The sequence below is a fragment of the Mixophyes fleayi genome, chromosome 3, assembly GCF_038048845.1.
Source record: "Mixophyes fleayi isolate aMixFle1 chromosome 3, aMixFle1.hap1, whole genome shotgun sequence".
In the NCBI taxonomy this organism is placed as follows: Eukaryota; Metazoa; Chordata; class Amphibia; order Anura; family Limnodynastidae; genus Mixophyes; species Mixophyes fleayi.
In genome coordinates this window covers 5949426-5970001 of record NC_134404.1, presented here as the reverse complement: position 1 = coordinate 5970001, position 20576 = coordinate 5949426, and the positions used below count along the sequence as shown (strand labels likewise).

The 20576-nt window shown below is 35.0% G+C and overlaps 7 non-coding genes across 7 annotated transcripts; all 7 read left to right on the top strand.

Annotated features, from left to right (window-relative positions):
• Window positions 1–600: 600 nt before the first annotated feature.
• Window positions 601–673, top strand: TRNAF-GAA (transfer RNA phenylalanine (anticodon GAA)). Its single transcript has one exon. It is a non-coding gene; the product is annotated as a tRNA-Phe (tRNA).
• A 3038-nt stretch (window positions 674–3711) lies between these two features.
• TRNAF-GAA (transfer RNA phenylalanine (anticodon GAA)) lies at window positions 3712–3784 on the top strand. The gene has a single exon. It is a non-coding gene; the product is annotated as a tRNA-Phe (tRNA).
• Window positions 3785–9156: 5372 nt separating this feature from the next.
• Window positions 9157–9229, top strand: TRNAF-GAA (transfer RNA phenylalanine (anticodon GAA)). The gene has a single exon. It is a non-coding gene; the product is annotated as a tRNA-Phe (tRNA).
• A 1483-nt stretch (window positions 9230–10712) lies between these two features.
• Window positions 10713–10785, top strand: TRNAF-GAA (transfer RNA phenylalanine (anticodon GAA)). The gene has a single exon. It is a non-coding gene; the product is annotated as a tRNA-Phe (tRNA).
• A 1483-nt stretch (window positions 10786–12268) lies between these two features.
• TRNAF-GAA (transfer RNA phenylalanine (anticodon GAA)) lies at window positions 12269–12341 on the top strand. Its single transcript has one exon. It is a non-coding gene; the product is annotated as a tRNA-Phe (tRNA).
• A 1483-nt stretch (window positions 12342–13824) lies between these two features.
• TRNAF-GAA (transfer RNA phenylalanine (anticodon GAA)) lies at window positions 13825–13897 on the top strand. The gene has a single exon. It is a non-coding gene; the product is annotated as a tRNA-Phe (tRNA).
• Window positions 13898–14602: 705 nt separating this feature from the next.
• TRNAF-GAA (transfer RNA phenylalanine (anticodon GAA)) lies at window positions 14603–14675 on the top strand. Its single transcript has one exon. It is a non-coding gene; the product is annotated as a tRNA-Phe (tRNA).
• The last annotated feature ends 5901 nt before the right edge of the window (window positions 14676–20576 follow it).

The window sequence follows — 20576 nt, the reverse complement described above, 5'->3', positions numbered from 1 at the left end:
CAGCCCCATCGTTCAAATAATCAGAACATTTCATTTAATAACACTATCTAGAAATAAAGGATAAAAAGTGTCCATGATTTCAGTAGTCCGGGCTTGACTCTTTATGCAATTGTAATTATCTCAATGATAAAATTTCTCAGCATTTTGCATCAATGCTTCTATTATAAAATAAAGGTTTTGTGATGGGTGAACATACAGTATAAAAACTGCTATGAAATGCTATGTTTACATTCGAAGCAATCATGATGAAAGGAAAAACTGTTATATAACCTTGTGTAATCTTCCTGGCATGACTCAGTTTGGAGAAAGTTAGGTTGAAGATCCAAAGGATTGTTGGCTTTCAATTTCTGGGGCTTTCTCTCTCTTCTACTACAGGAGAGAAGATTAATGAGCCCTAGCCTTCCACTGAACAATAAAACTAAAATTAACAATACTTACCTGCAATGCAGCAGCAGATACTAAGGTGTTCATGATTTTCATGGACTCACCTTAAATTACAATGAAATTTAGAATGAGAAAGTACCTGTAGCTAATTAAAGCTTATTCATTTGAAATCATTATAGTAATCCGAAATTGGGAATACATTCATCTTCCAAGCTGGCCGAAATAGCTCAACTGGGAGAGCGTTAGACTGAAAATCTAAAGGTCCCTGGTTCGATCCCGGGTTTCGGCATGTTTGAACAGGTGTTTTTTGAAGTGAAAAGCTCGAACTGGAAGTAATTTCAAGATGAAATTCCATAATGTCATCCACCAATTTTTCTTAACAAAGAAGAATATTCAGCCCCATCTTTCAAATAATCAGAACATTTCATTTAATAACACTGTCTAGAAATAAAGGATAAAAAGTGTCCATGATTTCAGTAGTCCGGGCTTGACTCTTTATGCAATTGTAATTATCTCAATGATAAAATTTCTCAGCATTTTGCATCAATGCTTCTATTATAAAATAAAGGTTTTGTGATGGGTGAACATACAGTATAAAAACTGCTATGAAATGCTATGTTTACATTCGAAGCAATCATGATGAAAAGAAAAACTGTTATATAACCTTGTGTAATCTTCCTGGCATGACTCAGTTTGGAGAAAGTTAGGTTGAAGATCCAAAGGATTGTTGGCTTTCAATTTCTGGGGCTTTCTCTCTCTTCTACTACAGGAGAGAAGATTAATGAGCCCTAGCCTTCCACTGAACAATAAAACTAAAATTAACAATACTTACCTGCAATGCAGCAGCAGATACTAAGGTGTTCATGATTTTCATGGTCTCACCTTAAATTGCAATGAAATTTAGAATGAGAAAGTACCTGCAGCTAATTAAAGCTTATTCATTTGAAATCATTATAGTAATCCGAAATTGTAAATACATTCATCTTCCAAGCTGGCCGAAATAGCTCAGCTGGGAGAGCGTTAGACTGAAGATCTAAAGGTCCCTGGTTCGATCCTGGTTTCGGCATGTTTGAACAGGTGTTTTTTGAAGTGAAAAGCTCGAACTGGAAGTAATTTCAAGATGAAATTCCATAATGTCATCCACCAATTTTTCTTAGCAAAGAAGAATATTCAGCCCCATCTTTCAAATAATCAGAACATTTCATTTAATAACACTGTCCAGAAATACAGGATAAAAAGTGTCCATGATTTCAGTAGTCCGGGCTTGACTCTTTATGCAATTGTAATTATCTCAACGATAAAGTTTCTCAGCATTTTGCATCAATGCTTCTATTATAAAATAAAGGTTTTGTGATGGGTGAACATACAGTATAAAAAATTCTATGAAATGCTATGTTTACATTCAAAGCAATCATGATGAAAGGAAAAACTGTTATATAACTTTGTGTAATCTTCCTGGCATGACACAGTTTGGAGAAAGTTAGGTTGAAGATCCAAAGGATTGTTGGCTTTCAATTTCTGGGGCTTTCTCTCTCTTCTACTACAGGAGAGAAGATTAATGAGCCCTAGCCTTCCACTGAACAATAAAACTAAAATTAACAATACTTACCTGCAATGCAGCAGCAGATACTAATGTGTTCATGATTTTCATGGACTCACCTTAAATTCCGAAGAAATTTAGAATGAGAAAGTACCTGTAGCTAATTAAAGCTTATTCATTTGAAATCATTATAGTAATCCAAAATTGTGAATACATTCATCTTCCAAGCTGGCTGAAATAGCTCAGCTGGGAGAGCGTTAGACTGAAGATCTAAAGGTCCCTGTTTCGATCCCGGGTTTCGGCATGTTTGAACAGGTGTTTTTTGAAGTGAAAAGCTCGAACTGGAAGTAATTTCAAGATGAAATTCCATAATGTCATCCACCAATTTTTCTTAGCAAAGAAGAATATTCAGCCCCATCTTTCAAATAATCAGAACATTTCATTTAATAACACTGTCCCGAAATAAAGGATAAAAAGTGTACATGATTTCAGTAGTCCGGGCTTGACTCTTTATGCAATTGTAATTATCTCAATGATAAAATTTCTCAGCATTTTGCATCAATGCTTCTATTATAAAATAAAGGTTTTGTGATGGGTGAACATACAGTATAAAAACTGCTTTGAAATGCTATGTTTACTTTCGAAGCAATCATGATGAAAGGAAAAACTGTTATATAACTTTGTGTAATCTTCCTGGCATGACTCAGTTTGGAGAAAGTTAGGTTGAAGATCCAAAGGATTGTTGGCTTTCAATTTCTGGGGCTTTCTCTCTCTTCTACTACAGGAGAGAAGATTAATGAGCCCTAGCCTTCCACTGAACAATAAAACTAAAATTAACAATACTTACCTGCAATGCAGCAGCAGATACTAAGGTGTTCATGATTTTCATGGACTCACCTTAAATTACAATGAAATTTAGAATGAGAAAGTACCTGTAGCTAATTAAAGCTTATTCATTTGAAATCACTATAGTAATCCGAAATTGGGAATACATTCATCTTCCAAGCTGGCCGAAATAGCTCAGCTGGGAGAGCGTTAGACTGAAGATCTAAAGGTCCCTGTTTCGATCCCGGGTTTCGGCATGTTTGAACAGGTGTTTTTTGAAGTGAAAAGCTCGAACTGGAAGTAATTTCAAGATGAAATTCCATAATGTCATCCACCAATTTTTCTTAACAAAGAAGAATATTCAGCCCCATCTTTCAAATAATCAGAACATTTCATTTAATAACACTGTCTAGAAATAAAGGATAAAAAGTATCCATGATTTCAGTAGTCCGGGCTTGACTCTTTATGCAATTGTAATTATCTCAATGATAAAATTTCTCAGCATTTTGCATCAATGCTTCTATTATAAAATAAAGGTTTTGTGATGGGTGAACATACAGTATAAAAACTGCTATGAAATGCTATGTTTACATTCGAAGCAATCATGATGAAAAGAAAAACTGTTATATAACCTTGTGTAATCTTCCTGGCATGACTCAGTTTGGAGAAAGTTAGGTTGAAGATCCAAAGGATTGTTGGCTTTCAATTTCTGGGGCTTTCTCTCTCTTCTACTACAGGAGAGAAGATTAATGAGCCCTAGCCTTCCACTGAACAATAAAACTAAAATTAACAATACTTACCTGCAATGCAGCAGCAGATACTAAGGTGTTCATGATTTTCATGGACTCACCTTAAATTACAATGAAATTTAGAATGAGAAAGTACCTGTAGCTAATTAAAGCTTATTCATTTGAAATCATTATAGTAATCCGAAATTGGGAATACATTCATCTTCCAAGCTGGCCGAAATAGCTCAGCTGGGAGAGCGTTAGACTGAAGATCTAAAGGTCCCTGGTTCGATCCCGGGTTTCGGCATGTTTGAACAGGTGTTTTTTGAAGTGAAAAGCTCGAACTGGAAGTAATTTCAAGATGAAATTCCATAATGTCATCCACCAATTTTTCTTAACAAAGAAGAATATTCAGCCCCATCTTTCAAATAATCAGAACATTTCATTTAATAACACTGTCTAGAAATAAAGGATAAAAAGTGTCCATGATTTCAGTAGTCCGGGCTTGACTCTTTATGCAATTGTAATTATCTCAATGATAAAATTTCTCAGCATTTTGCATCAATGCTTCTATTATAAAATAAAGGTTTTGTGATGGGTGAACATACAGTATAAAAACTGCTATGAAATGCTATGTTTACATTCGAAGCAATCATGATGAAAAGAAAAACTGTTATATAACCTTGTGTAATCTTCCTGGCATGACTCAGTTTGGAGAAAGTTAGGTTGAAGATCCAAAGGATTGTTGGCTTTCAATTTCTGGGGCTTTCTCTCTCTTCTACTACAGGAGAGAAGATTAATGAGCCCTAGCCTTCCACTGAACAATAAAACTAAAATTAACAATACTTACCTGCAATGCAGCAGCAGATACTAAGGTGTTCATGATTTTCATGGTCTCACCTTAAATTGCAATGAAATTTAGAATGAGAAAGTACCTGCAGCTAATTAAAGCTTATTCATTTGAAATCATTATAGTAATCCGAAATTGTAAATACATTCATCTTCCAAGCTGGCCGAAATAGCTCAGCTGGGAGAGCGTTAGACTGAAGATCTAAAGGTCCCTGGTTCGATCCTGGTTTCGGCATGTTTGAACAGGTGTTTTTTGAAGTGAAAAGCTCGAACTGGAAGTAATTTCAAGATGAAATTCCATAATGTCATCCACCAATTTTTCTTAGCAAAGAAGAATATTCAGCCCCATCTTTCAAATAATCAGAACATTTCATTTAATAACACTGTCCAGAAATACAGGATAAAAAGTGTCCATGATTTCAGTAGTCCGGGCTTGACTCTTTATGCAATTGTAATTATCTCAACGATAAAGTTTCTCAGCATTTTGCATCAATGCTTCTATTATAAAATAAAGGTTTTGTGATGGGTGAACATACAGTATAAAAAATTCTATGAAATGCTATGTTTACATTCAAAGCAATCATGATGAAAGGAAAAACTGTTATATAACTTTGTGTAATCTTCCTGGCATGACACAGTTTGGAGAAAGTTAGGTTGAAGATCCAAAGGATTGTTGGCTTTCAATTTCTGGGGCTTTCTCTCTCTTCTACTACAGGAGAGAAGATTAATGAGCCCTAGCCTTCCACTGAACAATAAAACTAAAATTAACAATACTTACCTGCAATGCAGCAGCAGATACTAATGTGTTCATGATTTTCATGGACTCACCTTAAATTCCGAAGAAATTTAGAATGAGAAAGTACCTGTAGCTAATTAAAGCTTATTCATTTGAAATCATTATAGTAATCCAAAATTGTGAATACATTTATCTTCCAAGCTGGCTGAAATAGCTCAGCTGGGAGAGCGTTAGACTGAAGATCTAAAGGTCCCTGTTTCGATCCCGGGTTTCGGCATGTTTGAACAGGTGTTTTTTGAAGTGAAAAGCTCGAACTGGAAGTAATTTCAAGATGAAATTCCATAATGTCATCCACCAATTTTTCTTAGCAAAGAAGAATATTCAGCCCCATCGTTCAAATAATCAGAACATTTCATTTAATCACACTGTCTAGAAATAAAGGATAAAAAGTGTCCATGATTTCAGTAGTCCGGGCTTGACTCTTTATGCAATTGTAATTATCTCAATGATAAAATTTCTCAGCATTTTGCATCAATGCTTCTATTATAAAATAAAGGTTTTGTGATGGGTGAACATACAGTATAAAAACTGCTTTGAAATGCTATGTTTACATTCGAAGCAATCATGATGAAAGGAAAAACTGTTATATAACCTTGTGTAATCTTCCTGGCATGACTCAGTTTGGAGAAAGTTAGGTTGAAGATCCAAAGGATTGTTGGCTTTCAATTTCTGGGGCTTTCTCTCTCTTCTACTACAGGAGAGAAGATTAATGAGCCCTAGCCTTCCACTGAACAATAAAACTAAAATTAACAATACTTACCTGCAATGCAGCAGCAGATACTAAGGTGTTCATGATTTTCATGGACTCACCTTAAATTACAATGAAATTTAGAATGAGAAAGTACCTGTAGCTAAATAAAGCTTATTCATTTGAAATCATTATAGTAATCCGAAATTGGAAATACATTCATCTTCCAAGCTGGCCGAAATAGCTCAGCTGGGAGAGCGTTAGACTGAAGATCTAAAGGTCCCTTTTTCGATCCCGGGTTTCGGCATGTTTGAGTAGGTGTTTTTTGAAGTGAAAAGCTCGAACTGGAAGTAATTTCAAGATGAAATTCCATAATGTCATCCACCAATTTTTCTTAGCAAAGAAGAATATTCAGCCCCATCTTTCAAATAATCAGAACATTTCATTTAATAACACTGTCCAGAAATAAAGGATAAAAAGTGTACATGATTTCAGTAGTCCGGGCTTGACTCTTTATGCAATTGTAATTATCTCAATGATAAAATTTCTCAGCATTTTGCATCAATGCTTCTATTATAAAATAAAGGTTTTGTGATGGGTGAACATACAGTATAAAAACTGCTATGAAATGCTATGTTTACTTTCGAAGCAATCATGATGAAAGGAAAAACTGTTATATAACTTTGTGTAATCTTCCTGGCATGACTCAGTTTGGAGAAAGTTAGGTTGAAGATCCAAAGGATTGTTGGCTTTCAATTTCTGGGGCTTTCTCTCTCTTCTACTACAGGAGAGAAGATTAATGAGCCCTAGCCTTCCACTGAACAATAAAACTAAAATTAACATTACTTACCTGCAATGCAGCAGCAGATACTAAGGTGTTCATGATTTTCATGGACTCACCTTAAATTACAATGAAATTTAGAATGAGAAAGTACCTGTAGCTAATTAAAGCTTATTCATTTGAAATCATTATAGTAATCCGAAATTGGGAATACATTCATCTTCCAAGCTGGCCGAAATAGCTCAGCTGGGAGAGCGTTAGACTGAAGATCTAAAGGTCCCTGTTTCGATCCCGGGTTTCGGCATGTTTGAACAGGTGTTTTTTGAAGTGAAAAGCTCGAACTGGAAGTAATTTCAAGATGAAATTCCATAATGTCATCCACCAATTTTTCTTAGCAAAGAAGAATATTCAGCCCCATCTTTCAAATAATCAGAACATTTCATTTAATAACACTGTCCAGAAATACAGGATAAAAAGTGTCCATGATTTCAGTAGTCCGGGCTTGACTCTTTATGCAATTGTAATTATCTCAACGATAAAGTTTCTCAGCATTTTGCATCAATGCTTCTATTATAAAATAAAGGTTTTGTGATGGGTGAACATACAGTATAAAAACTGCAATGAAATGCTATGTTTACATTCAAAGCAATCATGATGAAAGGAAAAACTGTTATATAACTTTGTGTAATCTTCCTGGCATGACTCAGTTTGGAGAAAGTTAGGTTGAAGATCCAAAGGATTGTTGGCTTTCAATTTCTGGGGCTTTCTCTCTCTTCTACTACAGGAGAGAAGATTAATGAGCCCTAGCCTTCCACTGAACAATAAAACTAAAATTAACAATACTTACCTGCAATGCAGCAGCAGATACTAAGGTGTTCATGATTTTCATGGACTCACCTTAAATTCCAATGAAATTTAGAATGAGAAAGTACCTGTAGCTAATTAAAGCTTATTCATTTGAAATCATTATAGTAATCCAAAATTGTGAATACATTCATCTTCCAAGCTGGCTGAAATAGCTCAGCTGGGAGAGCGTTAGACTGAAGATCTAAAGGTCCCTGTTTCGATCCCGGGTTTCGGCATGTTTGAACAGGTGTTTTTTGAAGTGAAAAGCTCGAACTGGAAGTAATTTCAAGATGAAATTCCATAATGTCATCCACCAATTTTTCTTAGCAAAGAAGAATATTCAGCCCCATCTTTCAAATAATCAGAACATTTCATTTAATAACACTGTCCCGAAATAAAGGATAAAAAGTGTACATGATTTCAGTAGTCCGGGCTTGACTCTTTATGCAATTGTAATTATCTCAATGATAAAATTTCTCAGCATTTTGCATCAATGCTTCTATTATAAAATAAAGGTTTTGTGATGGGTGAACATACAGTATAAAAACTGCTTTGAAATGCTATGTTTACTTTCGAAGCAATCATGATGAAAGGAAAAACTGTTATATAACTTTGTGTAATCTTCCTGGCATGACTCAGTTTGGAGAAAGTTAGGTTGAAGATCCAAAGGATTGTTGGCTTTCAATTTCTGGGGCTTTCTCTCTCTTCTACTACAGGAGAGAAGATTAATGAGCCCTAGCCTTCCACTGAACAATAAAACTAAAATTAACAATACTTACCTGCAATGCAGCAGCAGATACTAAGGTGTTCATGATTTTCATGGACTCACCTTAAATTACAATGAAATTTAGAATGAGAAAGTACCTGTAGCTAATTAAAGCTTATTCATTTGAAATCACTATAGTAATCCGAAATTGGGAATACATTCATCTTCCAAGCTGGCCGAAATAGCTCAGCTGGGAGAGCGTTAGACTGAAGATCTAAAGGTCCCTGTTTCGATCCCGGGTTTCGGCATGTTTGAACAGGTGTTTTTTGAAGTGAAAAGCTCGAACTGGAAGTAATTTCAAGATGAAATTCCATAATGTCATCCACCAATTTTTCTTAACAAAGAAGAATATTCAGCCCCATCTTTCAAATAATCAGAACATTTCATTTAATAACACTGTCTAGAAATAAAGGATAAAAAGTATCCATGATTTCAGTAGTCCGGGCTTGACTCTTTATGCAATTGTAATTATCTCAATGATAAAATTTCTCAGCATTTTGCATCAATGCTTCTATTATAAAATAAAGGTTTTGTGATGGGTGAACATACAGTATAAAAACTGCTATGAAATGCTATGTTTACATTCGAAGCAATCATGATGAAAAGAAAAACTGTTATATAACCTTGTGTAATCTTCCTGGCATGACTCAGTTTGGAGAAAGTTAGGTTGAAGATCCAAAGGATTGTTGGCTTTCAATTTCTGGGGCTTTCTCTCTCTTCTACTACAGGAGAGAAGATTAATGAGCCCTAGCCTTCCACTGAACAATAAAACTAAAATTAACAATACTTACCTGCAATGCAGCAGCAGATACTAAGGTGTTCATGATTTTCATGGACTCACCTTAAATTACAATGAAATTTAGAATGAGAAAGTACCTGTAGCTAATTAAAGCTTATTCATTTGAAATCATTATAGTAATCCGAAATTGGGAATACATTCATCTTCCAAGCTGGCCGAAATAGCTCAGCTGGGAGAGCGTTAGACTGAAGATCTAAAGGTCCCTGGTTCGATCCCGGGTTTCGGCATGTTTGAACAGGTGTTTTTTGAAGTGAAAAGCTCGAACTGGAAGTAATTTCAAGATGAAATTCCATAATGTCATCCACCAATTTTTCTTAACAAAGAAGAATATTCAGCCCCATCTTTCAAATAATCAGAACATTTCATTTAATAACACTGTCTAGAAATAAAGGATAAAAAGTGTCCATGATTTCAGTAGTCCGGGCTTGACTCTTTATGCAATTGTAATTATCTCAATGATAAAATTTCTCAGCATTTTGCATCAATGCTTCTATTATAAAATAAAGGTTTTGTGATGGGTGAACATACAGTATAAAAACTGCTATGAAATGCTATGTTTACATTCGAAGCAATCATGATGAAAAGAAAAACTGTTATATAACCTTGTGTAATCTTCCTGGCATGACTCAGTTTGGAGAAAGTTAGGTTGAAGATCCAAAGGATTGTTGGCTTTCAATTTCTGGGGCTTTCTCTCTCTTCTACTACAGGAGAGAAGATTAATGAGCCCTAGCCTTCCACTGAACAATAAAACTAAAATTAACAATACTTACCTGCAATGCAGCAGCAGATACTAAGGTGTTCATGATTTTCATGGACTCACCTTAAATTCCAATGAAATTTAGAATGAGAAAGTACCTGTAGCTAATTAAAGCTTATTCATTTGAAATCATTATAGTAATCCGAAATTGTGAATAACTTTATCCTCCAAGCTGGCTGAAATAGCTCAGCTGGGAGAGCGTTAGACTGAAGATCTAAAGGTCCCTGGTTCGATCCTGGGTTTCAGCATGTTTGAACAGGTGTTTTTTGAAGTGAAAAGTTCGAACTGGAAGTAATTTCAAGATGAAATTCCATAATGTCATCCACCAGTTTTTCTTAACAAAGAAGAATATTCAGCCCCATCTTTCAAATAATCAGAACATTTCATTTAATAACACTGTCTAGAAATAAAGGATAAAAAGTGTCCATGATTTCAGTAGTCCGGGCTTGACTCTTTATGCAATTGTAATTATCTCAATGATAAAATTTCTCAGCATTTTGCATCAATGCTTCTATTATAAAATAAAGGTTTTGTGATGGGTGAACATACAGTATAAAAACTGCTATGAAATGCTATGTTTACATTCGAAGCAATCATGATGAAAAGAAAAACTGTTATATAACCTTGTGTAATCTTCCTGGCATGACTCAGTTTGGAGAAAGTTAGGTTGAAGATCCAAAGGATTGTTGGCTTTCAATTTCTGGGGCTTTCTCTCTCTTCTACTACAGGAGAGAAGATTAATGAGCCCTAGCCTTCCACTGAACAATAAAACTAAAATTAACAATACTTACCTGCAATGCAGCAGCAGATACTAAGGTGTTCATGATTTTCATGGACTCACCTTAAATTACAATGAAATTTAGAATGAGAAAGTACCTGTAGCTAATTAAAGCTTATTCATTTGAAATCATTATAGTAATCCGAAATTGGGAATACATTCATCTTCCAAGCTGGCCGAAATAGCTCAGCTGGGAGAGCGTTAGACTGAAGATCTAAAGGTCCCTGGTTCGATCCCGGGTTTCGGCATGTTTGAACAGGTGTTTTTTGAAGTGAAAAGCTCGAACTGGAAGTAATTTCAAGATGAAATTCCATAATGTCATCCACCAATTTTTCTTAACAAAGAAGAATATTCAGCCCCATCTTTCAAATAATCAGAACATTTCATTTAATAACACTGTCTAGAAATAAAGGATAAAAAGTGTCCATGATTTCAGTAGTCCGGGCTTGACTCTTTATGCAATTGTAATTATCTCAATGATAAAATTTCTCAGCATTTTGCATCAATGCTTCTATTATAAAATAAAGGTTTTGTGATGGGTGAACATACAGTATAAAAACTGCTATGAAATGCTATGTTTACATTCGAAGCAGTCATGATGAAAAGAAAAACTGTTATATAACCTTGTGTAATCTTCCTGGCATGACTCAGTTTGGAGAAAGTTAGGTTGAAGATCCAAAGGATTGTTGGCTTTCAATTTCTGGGGCTTTCTCTCTCTTCTACTATAGGAGAGAAGATTAATGAGCCCTAGCCTTCCACTGAACAATAAAACTAAAATTAACAATACTTACCTGCAATGCAGCAGCAGATACTAAGGTGTTCATGATTTTCATGGACTCACCTTAAATTCCAATGAAATTTAGAATGAGAAAGTACCTGTAGCTAATTAAAGCTTATTCATTTGAAATCATTATAGTAATCCGAAATTGTGAATAACTTTATCCTCCAAGCTGGCTGAAATAGCTCAGCTGGGAGAGCGTTAGACTGAAGATCTAAAGGTCCCTGGTTCGATCCTGGGTTTCAGCATGTTTGAACAGGTGTTTTTTGAAGTGAAAAGTTCGAACTGGAAGTAATTTCAAGATGAAATTCCATAATGTCATCCACCAGTTTTTCTTAGCAAAGAAGAATATTCAGCCCCATCTTTCAAATAATCAGAACATTTCATTTAATAACACTGTCCAGAAATACAGGATAAAAAGTGTCCATGATTTCAGTAGTCCGGGCTTGATTCTTTATGCAATGGTAATTATCTCAATGATAAAATTTCTCAGCATTTTGCATCAATGCTTCTATTATAAAATAAAGGTTTTGTGATGGGTGAACATACAGTATAAAAACTGCTATGAAATGCTATGTTTACATTCGAAGCAATCATGATGAAAAGAAAAACTGTTATATAACCTTGTGTAATCTTCCTGGCATGACTCAGTTTGGAGAAAGTTAGGTTGAAGATCCAAAGGATTGTTGGCTTTCAATTTCTGGGGCTTTCTCTCTCTTCTACTACAGGAGAGAAGATTAATGAGCCCTAGCCTTCCACTGAACAATAAAACTAAAATTAACAATACTTACCTGCAATGCAGCAGCAGATACTAAGGTGTTCATGATTTTCATGGACTCACCTTAAATTACAATGAAATTTAGAATGAGAAAGTACCTGTAGCTAATTAAAGCTTATTCATTTGAAATCATTATAGTAATCCGAAATTGTGAATACATTCATCTTCCAAGCTGGCCGAAATAGCTCAGCTGGGAGAGCGTTAGACTGAAGATCTAAAGGTCCCTGGTTCGATCCCGGGTTTCGGCATGTTTGAACAGGTGTTTTTTGAAGTGAAAAGCTCGAACTGGAAGTAATTTCAAGATGAAATTCCATAATGTCATCCACCAATTTTTCTTAACAAAGAAGAATATTCAGCCCCATCTTTCAAATAATCAGAACATTTCATTTAATAACACTGTCTAGAAATAAAGGATAAAAAGTGTCCATGATTTCAGTAGTCCGGGCTTGACTCTTTATGCAATTGTAATTATCTCAATGATAAAATTTCTCAGCATTTTGCATCAATGCTTCTATTATAAAATAAAGGTTTTGTGATGGGTGAACATACAGTATAAAAACTGCTATGAAATGCTATGTTTACATTCGAAGCAGTCATGATGAAAAGAAAAACTGTTATATAACCTTGTGTAATCTTCCTGGCATGACTCAGTTTGGAGAAAGTTAGGTTGAAGATCCAAAGGATTGTTGGCTTTCAATTTCTGGGGCTTTCTCTCTCTTCTACTACAGGAGAGAAGATTAATGAGCCCTAGCCTTCCACTGAACAATAAAACTAAAATTAACAATACTTACCTGCAATGCAGCAGCAGATACTAAGGTGTTCATGATTTTCATGGACTCACCTTAAATTCCAATGAAATTTAGAATGAGAAAGTACCTGTAGCTAATTAAAGCTTATTCATTTGAAATCATTATAGTAATCCGAAATTGTGAATAACTTTATCCTCCAAGCTGGCTGAAATAGCTCAGCTGGGAGAGCGTTAGACTGAAGATCTAAAGGTCCCTGGTTCGATCCTGGGTTTCAGCATGTTTGAACAGGTGTTTTTTGAAGTGAAAAGTTCGAACTGGAAGTAATTTCAAGATGAAATTCCATAATGTCATCCACCAGTTTTTCTTAGCAAAGAAGAATATTCAGCCCCATCTTTCAAATAATCAGAACATTTCATTTAATAACACTGTCCAGAAATACAGGATAAAAAGTGTCCATGATTTCAGTAGTCCGGGCTTGATTCTTTATGCAATGGTAATTATCTCAATGATAAAATTTCTCAGCATTTTGCATCAATGCTTCTATTATAAAATAAAGGTTTTGTGATGGGTGAACATACAGTATAAAAACTGCTATGAAATGCTATGTTTACATTCGAAGCAATCATGATGAAAAGAAAAACTGTTATATAACCTTGTGTAATCTTCCTGGCATGACTCAGTTTGGAGAAAGTTAGGTTGAAGATCCAAAGGATTGTTGGCTTTCAATTTCTGGGGCTTTCTCTCTCTTCTACTACAGGAGAGAAGATTAATGAGCCCTAGCCTTCCACTGAACAATAAAACTAAAATTAACAATACTTACCTGCAATGCAGCAGCAGATACTAAGGTGTTCATGATTTTCATGGACTCACCTTAAATTACAATGAAATTTAGAATGAGAAAGTACCTGTAGCTAATTAAAGCTTATTCATTTGAAATCATTATAGTAATCCGAAATTGTGAATACATTCATCTTCCAAGCTGGCCGAAATAGCTCAGCTGGGAGAGCGTTAGACTGAAGATCTAAAGGTCCCTGGTTCGATCCCGGGTTTCGGCATGTTTGAACAGGTGTTTTTTGAAGTGAAAAGCTCGAACTGGAAGTAATTTCAAGATGAAATTCCATAATGTCATCCACCAATTTTTCTTAACAAAGAAGAATATTCAGCCCCATCTTTCAAATAATCAGAACATTTCATTTAATAACACTGTCTAGAAATAAAGGATAAAAAGTGTCCATGATTTCAGTAGTCCGGGCTTGACTCTTTATGCAATTGTAATTATCTCAATGATAAAATTTCTCAGCATTTTGCATCAATGCTTCTATTATAAAATAAAGGTTTTGTGATGGGTGAACATACAGTATAAAAACTGCTATGAAATGCTATGTTTACATTCGAAGCAATCATGATGAAAAGAAAAACTGTTATATAACCTTGTGTAATCTTCCTGGCATGACTCAGTTTGGAGAAAGTTAGGTTGAAGATCCAAAGGATTGTTGGCTTTCAATTTCTGGGGCTTTCTCTCTCTTCTACTACAGGAGAGAAGATTAATGAGCCCTAGCCTTCCACTGAACAATAAAACTAAAATTAACAATACTTACCTGCAATGCAGCAGCAGATACTAAGGTGTTCATGATTTTCATGGACTCACCTTAAATTACAATGAAATTTAGAATGAGAAAGTACCTGTAGCTAATTAAAGCTTATTCATTTGAAATCATTATAGTAATCCGAAATTGGGAATACATTCATCTTCCAAGCTGGCCGAAATAGCTCAGCTGGGAGAGCGTTAGACTGAAGATCTAAAGGTCCCTGGTTCGATCCCAGGTTTCGGCATGTTTGAACAGGTGTTTTTTGAAGTGAAAAGCTCGAACTGGAAGTAATTTCAAGATGAAATTCCATAATGTCATCCACCAATTTTTCTTAACAAAGAAGAATATTCAGCCCCATCTTTCAAATAATCAGAACATTTCATTTAATAACACTGTCTAGAAATAAAGGATAAAAAGTGTCCATGATTTCAGTAGTCCGGGCTTGACTCTTTATGCAATTGTAATTATCTCAATGATAAAATTTCTCAGCATTTTGCATCAATGCTTCTATTATAAAATAAAGGTTTTGTGATGGGTGAACATACAGTATAAAAACTGCTATGAAATGCTATGTTTACATTCGAAGCAATCATGATGAAAAGAAAAACTGTTATATAACCTTGTGTAATCTTCCTGGCATGACTCAGTTTGGAGAAAGTTAGGTTGAAGATCCAAAGGATTGTTGGCTTTCAATTTCTGGGGCTTTCTCTCTCTTCTACTACAGGAGAGAAGATTAATGAGCCCTAGCCTTCCACTGAACAATAAAACTAAAATTAACAATACTTACCTGCAATGCAGCAGCAGATACTAAGGTGTTCATGATTTTCATGGTCTCACCTTAAATTGCAATGAAATTTAGAATGAGAAAGTACCTGCAGCTAATTAAAGCTTATTCATTTGAAATCATTATAGTAATCCGAAATTGTAAATACATTCATCTTCCAAGCTGGCCGAAATAGCTCAGCTGGGAGAGCGTTAGACTGAAGATCTAAAGGTTCCTGGTTTCGGCATGTTTGAACAGGTGTTTTTTGAAGTGAAAAGCTCGAACTGGAAGTAATTTCAAGATGAAATTCCATAATGTCATCCACCAATTTTTCTTAGCAAAGAAGAATATTCAGCCCCATCTTTCAAATAATCAGAACATTTCATTTAATAACACTTTCCAGAAATACAGGATAAAAAGTGTCCATGATTTCAGAAGTCCGGGCTTGACTCTTTATGCAATTGTAATTATCTCAATGATAAAATTTCTCAGCATTTTGCATCAATGCTTCTATTATAAAATAAAGGTTTTGTGATGGGTGAACATACACTATAAAAACTGCTATGAAATGCTATGTTTACATTCGAAGCAATCATGATGAAAGGAAAAACTGTTATATAACCTTGTGTAATCTTCCTGGCATGACTCAGTTTGGAGAAAGTTAGGTTGAAGATCCAAAGGATTGTTGGCTTTCAATTTCTGGGTCTTTCTATCTCTTCTACTACAGGAGAGAAGATTAATGAGCCCTAGCCTTCCACTGAACAATAAAACTAAAATTAAGAATACTTACCTGCAATGCAGCAGCAGATACTAAGGTGTTCATGATTTTCATGGACTCACCTTAAATTCCAATGAAATTTAGAATGAGAAAGTACCTGTAGCTAATTAAAGCTTATTCATTTGAAATCATTATAGTAATCCGAAATTGTGAATACATTCATCTTCCAAGCTGGCCGAAATAGCTCAGCAGGGAGAGCGTTAGACTGAAGATCTAAAGGTCCCTGGTTTGATCCCGGGTTTCGGCATGTTTGAACAGGTGTTTTTTGAAGTGAAAAGCTCGAACTGGAAGTAATTTCAAGATGAAATTCCATAATGTCATCCACCAATCTTTCTTAGCAAAGAAGAATATTCAGCCCCATCTTTCAAATAATCAGAACATTTCATTTAATAACACTGTCCAGAAATACAGGATAAAAAGTGTCCATGATTTCAGTAGTCCGGGCTTGACTCTTTATGCAATTGTAATTATCTCAACGATAAAGTTTCTCAGCATTTTGCATCAATGCTTCTATTATAAAATAAAGGTTTTGTGATGGGTGAACATACAGTATAAAAACTGCTATGAAATGCTATGTTTACATTCAAAGCAATCATGATGAAAGGAAAAACTGTTATATAACTTTGTGTAATCTTCCTGGCATGACTCAGTTTGGAGAAAGTTAGGTTGAAGATCCAAAGGATTGTTGGCTTTCAATTTCTGGGGCTTTCTCTCTCTTCTACTACAGGAGAGAAGATTAATGAGCCCTAGCCTTCCACTGAACAATAAAACTAAAATTAACAATACTTACCTGCAATGCAGCAGCAGATACTAAGGTGTTCATGATTTTCATGGACTCACCTTAAATTCCAATGAAATTTAGAATGAGAAAGTACCTGTAGCTAATTAAAGCTTATTCATTTGAAATCATTATAGTAATCCAAAATTGTGAATACATTCATCTTCCAAGCTGGCTGAAATAGCTCAGCTGGGAGAGCGTTAGACTGAAGATCTAAAGGTCCCTGTTTCGATCCCGGGTTTCGGCATGTTTGAACAGGTGTTTTTTGAAGTGAAAAGCTCGAACTGGAAGTAATTTCAAGATGAAATTCCATAATGTCATCCACCAATTTTTCTTAGCAAAGAAGAATATTCAGCCCCATCTTTCAGATAATCAGAACATTTCATTTAATAACACTGTCCAGAAATAAAGGATAAAAAGTGTCCATGATTTCAGTAGTCCGGGCTTGACTCTTTATGCAATTGTAATTATCTCAATGATAAAATTTCTCAGCATTTTGCATCAATGCTTCTATTATAAAATAAAGGTTTTGTGATGGGTGAACATACAGTATAAAAACTGCTATGAAATGCTATGTTTACATTCGAAGCAATCATGATGAAAGGAAAAACTGTTATATAACTTTGTGTAATCTTCCTGGCATGACTCAGTTTGGAGAAAGTTAGGTTGAAGATCCAAAGGATTGTTGGCTTTCAATTTCTGGGGCTTTCTCTCTCTTCTACTACAGGAGAGAAGATTAATGAGCCATAGCCTTCCACTGAACAATAAAACTAAAATTAACAATACTTACCTGCAATGCAGCAGCAGATACTAAGGTGTTCATGATTTTCATGGACTCACCTTAAATTACAATGAAATTTAGAATGAGAAAGTACCTGTAGCTAATTAAAGCTTATTCATTTGAAATCATTATAGTAATCCAAAATTGTGAATACATTTATCTTCCAAGCTGGCTGAAATAGCTCAGCTGGGAGAGCGTTAGACTGAAGATTTAAAGGTCCCTGTTTCGATCCCGGGTTTCGGCATGTTTGAACAGGTGTTTTTTGAAGTGAAAAGCTCGAACTGGAAGTAATTTCAAGATGAAATTCCATAATGTCATCCACCAATTTTTCTTAGCAAAGAAGAATATTCAGCCCCATCTTTCAAATAATCAGAACATTTCATTTAATAACACTGTCCAGAAATAAAGGATAAAAAGTGTCCATGATTTCAGTAGTCCGGGCTTGACTCTTTATGCAATTGTAATTATCTCAATGATAAAATTTCTCAGCATTTTGCATCAATGCTTCTATTATAAAATAAAGGTTTTGTGATGGGTGAACATACACTATAAAAACTGCTATGAAATGCTATGTTTACATTCGAAGCAATCATGATGAAAGGAAAAACTGTTATATAACCTTGTGTAATCTTCCTGGCATGACTCAGTTTGGAGAAAGTTAGGTTGAAGATCCAAAGGATTGTTGGCTTTCAATTTCTGGGTCTTTCTATCTCTTCTACTACAGGAGAGAAGATTAATGAGCCCTAGCCTTCCACTGAACAATAAAACTAAAATTAACAATACTTACCTGCAATGCAGCAGCAGATACTAAGGTGTTCATGATTTTCATGGACTCACCTTAAATTCCAATGAAATTTAGAATGAGAAAGTACCTGTAGCTAATTAAAGCTTATTCATTTGAAATCATTATAGTAATCCGAAATTGTGAATACATTCATCTTCCAAGCTGGCCGAAATAGCTCAGCAGGGAGAGTGTTAGACTGAAGATCTAAAGGTCCCTGGTTTGATCCCGGGTTTCGGCATGTTTGAACAGGTGTTTTTTGAATTGAAAAGCTCGAACTGGAAGTAATTTCAAGATGAAATTCCATAATGTCATCCACCAATTTTTCTTAGCAAAGAAGAATATTCAGCCCCATCTTTCAAATAATCAGAACATTTCATTTAATAACACTGTCCAGAAATACAGGATAAAAAGTGTCCATGATTTCAGTAGTCCGGGCTTGACTCTTTATGCAATTGTAATTATCTCAACGATAAAGTTTCTCAGCATTTTGCATCAATGCTTCTATTATAAAATAAAGGTTTTGTGATGGGTGAACATACAGTATAAAAACTGCTATGAAATGCTATGTTTACATTCAAAGCAATCATGATGAAAGGAAAAACTGTTATATAACTTTGTGTAATCTTCCTGGCATGACACAGTTTGGAGAAAGTTAGGTTGAAGATCCAAAGGATTGTTGGCTTTCAATTTCTGGGGCTTTCTCTCTCTTCTACTACAGGAGAGAAGATTAATGAGCCCTAGCCTTCCACTGAACAATAAAACTAAAATTAACAATACTTACCTGCAATGCAGCAGCAGATACTAAGGTGTTCATGATTTTCATGGACTCACCTTAAATTACAATGAAATTTAGAATGAGAAAGTACCTGTAGCTAATTAAAGCTTATTCATTTGAAATCATTATAGTAATCCAAAATTGTGAATACATTTATCTTCCAAGCTGGCTGAAATAGCTCAGCTGGGAGAGCGTTAGACTGAAGATCTAAAGGTCCCTGTTTCAATCCCGGGTTTTGGCATGTTTGAACAGGTGTTTTTTGAAGTGAAAAGCTCGAACTGGAAGTAATTTCAAGATGAAATTCCATAATGTCATCCACCAATTTTTCTTAGCAAAGAAGAATATTCAGCCCCATCGTTCAAATAATCAGAACATTTCATTTAATAACACTGTCTAGAAATAAAGGATAAAAAGTGTCCATGACTTCAGTAGTCCGGGCTTGACTCTTTATGCAATTGTAATTATCTCAATGATAAAATTTCTCAGCATTTTGCATCAATGCTTCTATTATAAAATAAAGGTTTTGTGATGGGTGAACATACAGTATAAAAACTGCTATGAAATGCTATGTTTACATTCGAAGCAATCATGATGAAAGGAAAAACTGTTATATAACCTTGTGTAATCTTCCTGGCATGACTCAGTTTGGAGAAAGTTAGGTTGAAGATCCAAAGGATTGTTGGCTTTCAATTTCTGGGGCTTTCTCTCTCTTCTACTACAGGAGAGAAGATTAATGAGCCCTAGCCTTCCACTGAACAATAAAACTAAAATTAACAATACTTACCTGCAATGCAGCAGCAGATACTAAGGTGTTCATGATTTTCATGGACTCACCTTAAATTACAATGAAATTTAGAATGAGAAAGTACCTGTAGCTAATTAAAGCTTATTCATTTGAAATCATTATAGTAATCCGAAATTGGGAATACATTCATCTTCCAAGCTGGCTGAAATAGCTCAGCTGGGAGAGCGTTAGACTGAAGATCTAAAGGTCCCTGTTTCGATCCCGGGTTTCGGCATGTTTGAACAGGTGTTTTTTGAAGTGAAAAGCTCGAACTGGAAGTAATTTCAAGATGAAATTCCATAATGTCATCCACCAATTTTTCTTAACAAAGAAGAATATTCAGCCCCATCTTTCAAATAATCAGAACATTTCATTTAATAACACTGTCTAGAAATAAAGGATAAAAAGTGTCCATGATTTCAGTAGTCCGGGCTTGACTCTTTATGCAATTGTAATTATCTCAATGATAAAATTTCTCAGCATTTTGCATCAATGCTTCTATTATAAAATAAAGGTTTTGTGATGGGTGAACATACAGTATAAAAACTGCTATGAAATGCTATGTTTACATTCGAAGCAATCATGATGAAAAGAAAAAGTGTTATATAACCTTGTGTAATCTTCCTGGCATGACTCAGTTTGGAGAAAGTTAGGTTGAAGATCCAAAGGATTGTTGGCTTTCAATTTCTGGGGCTTTCTCTC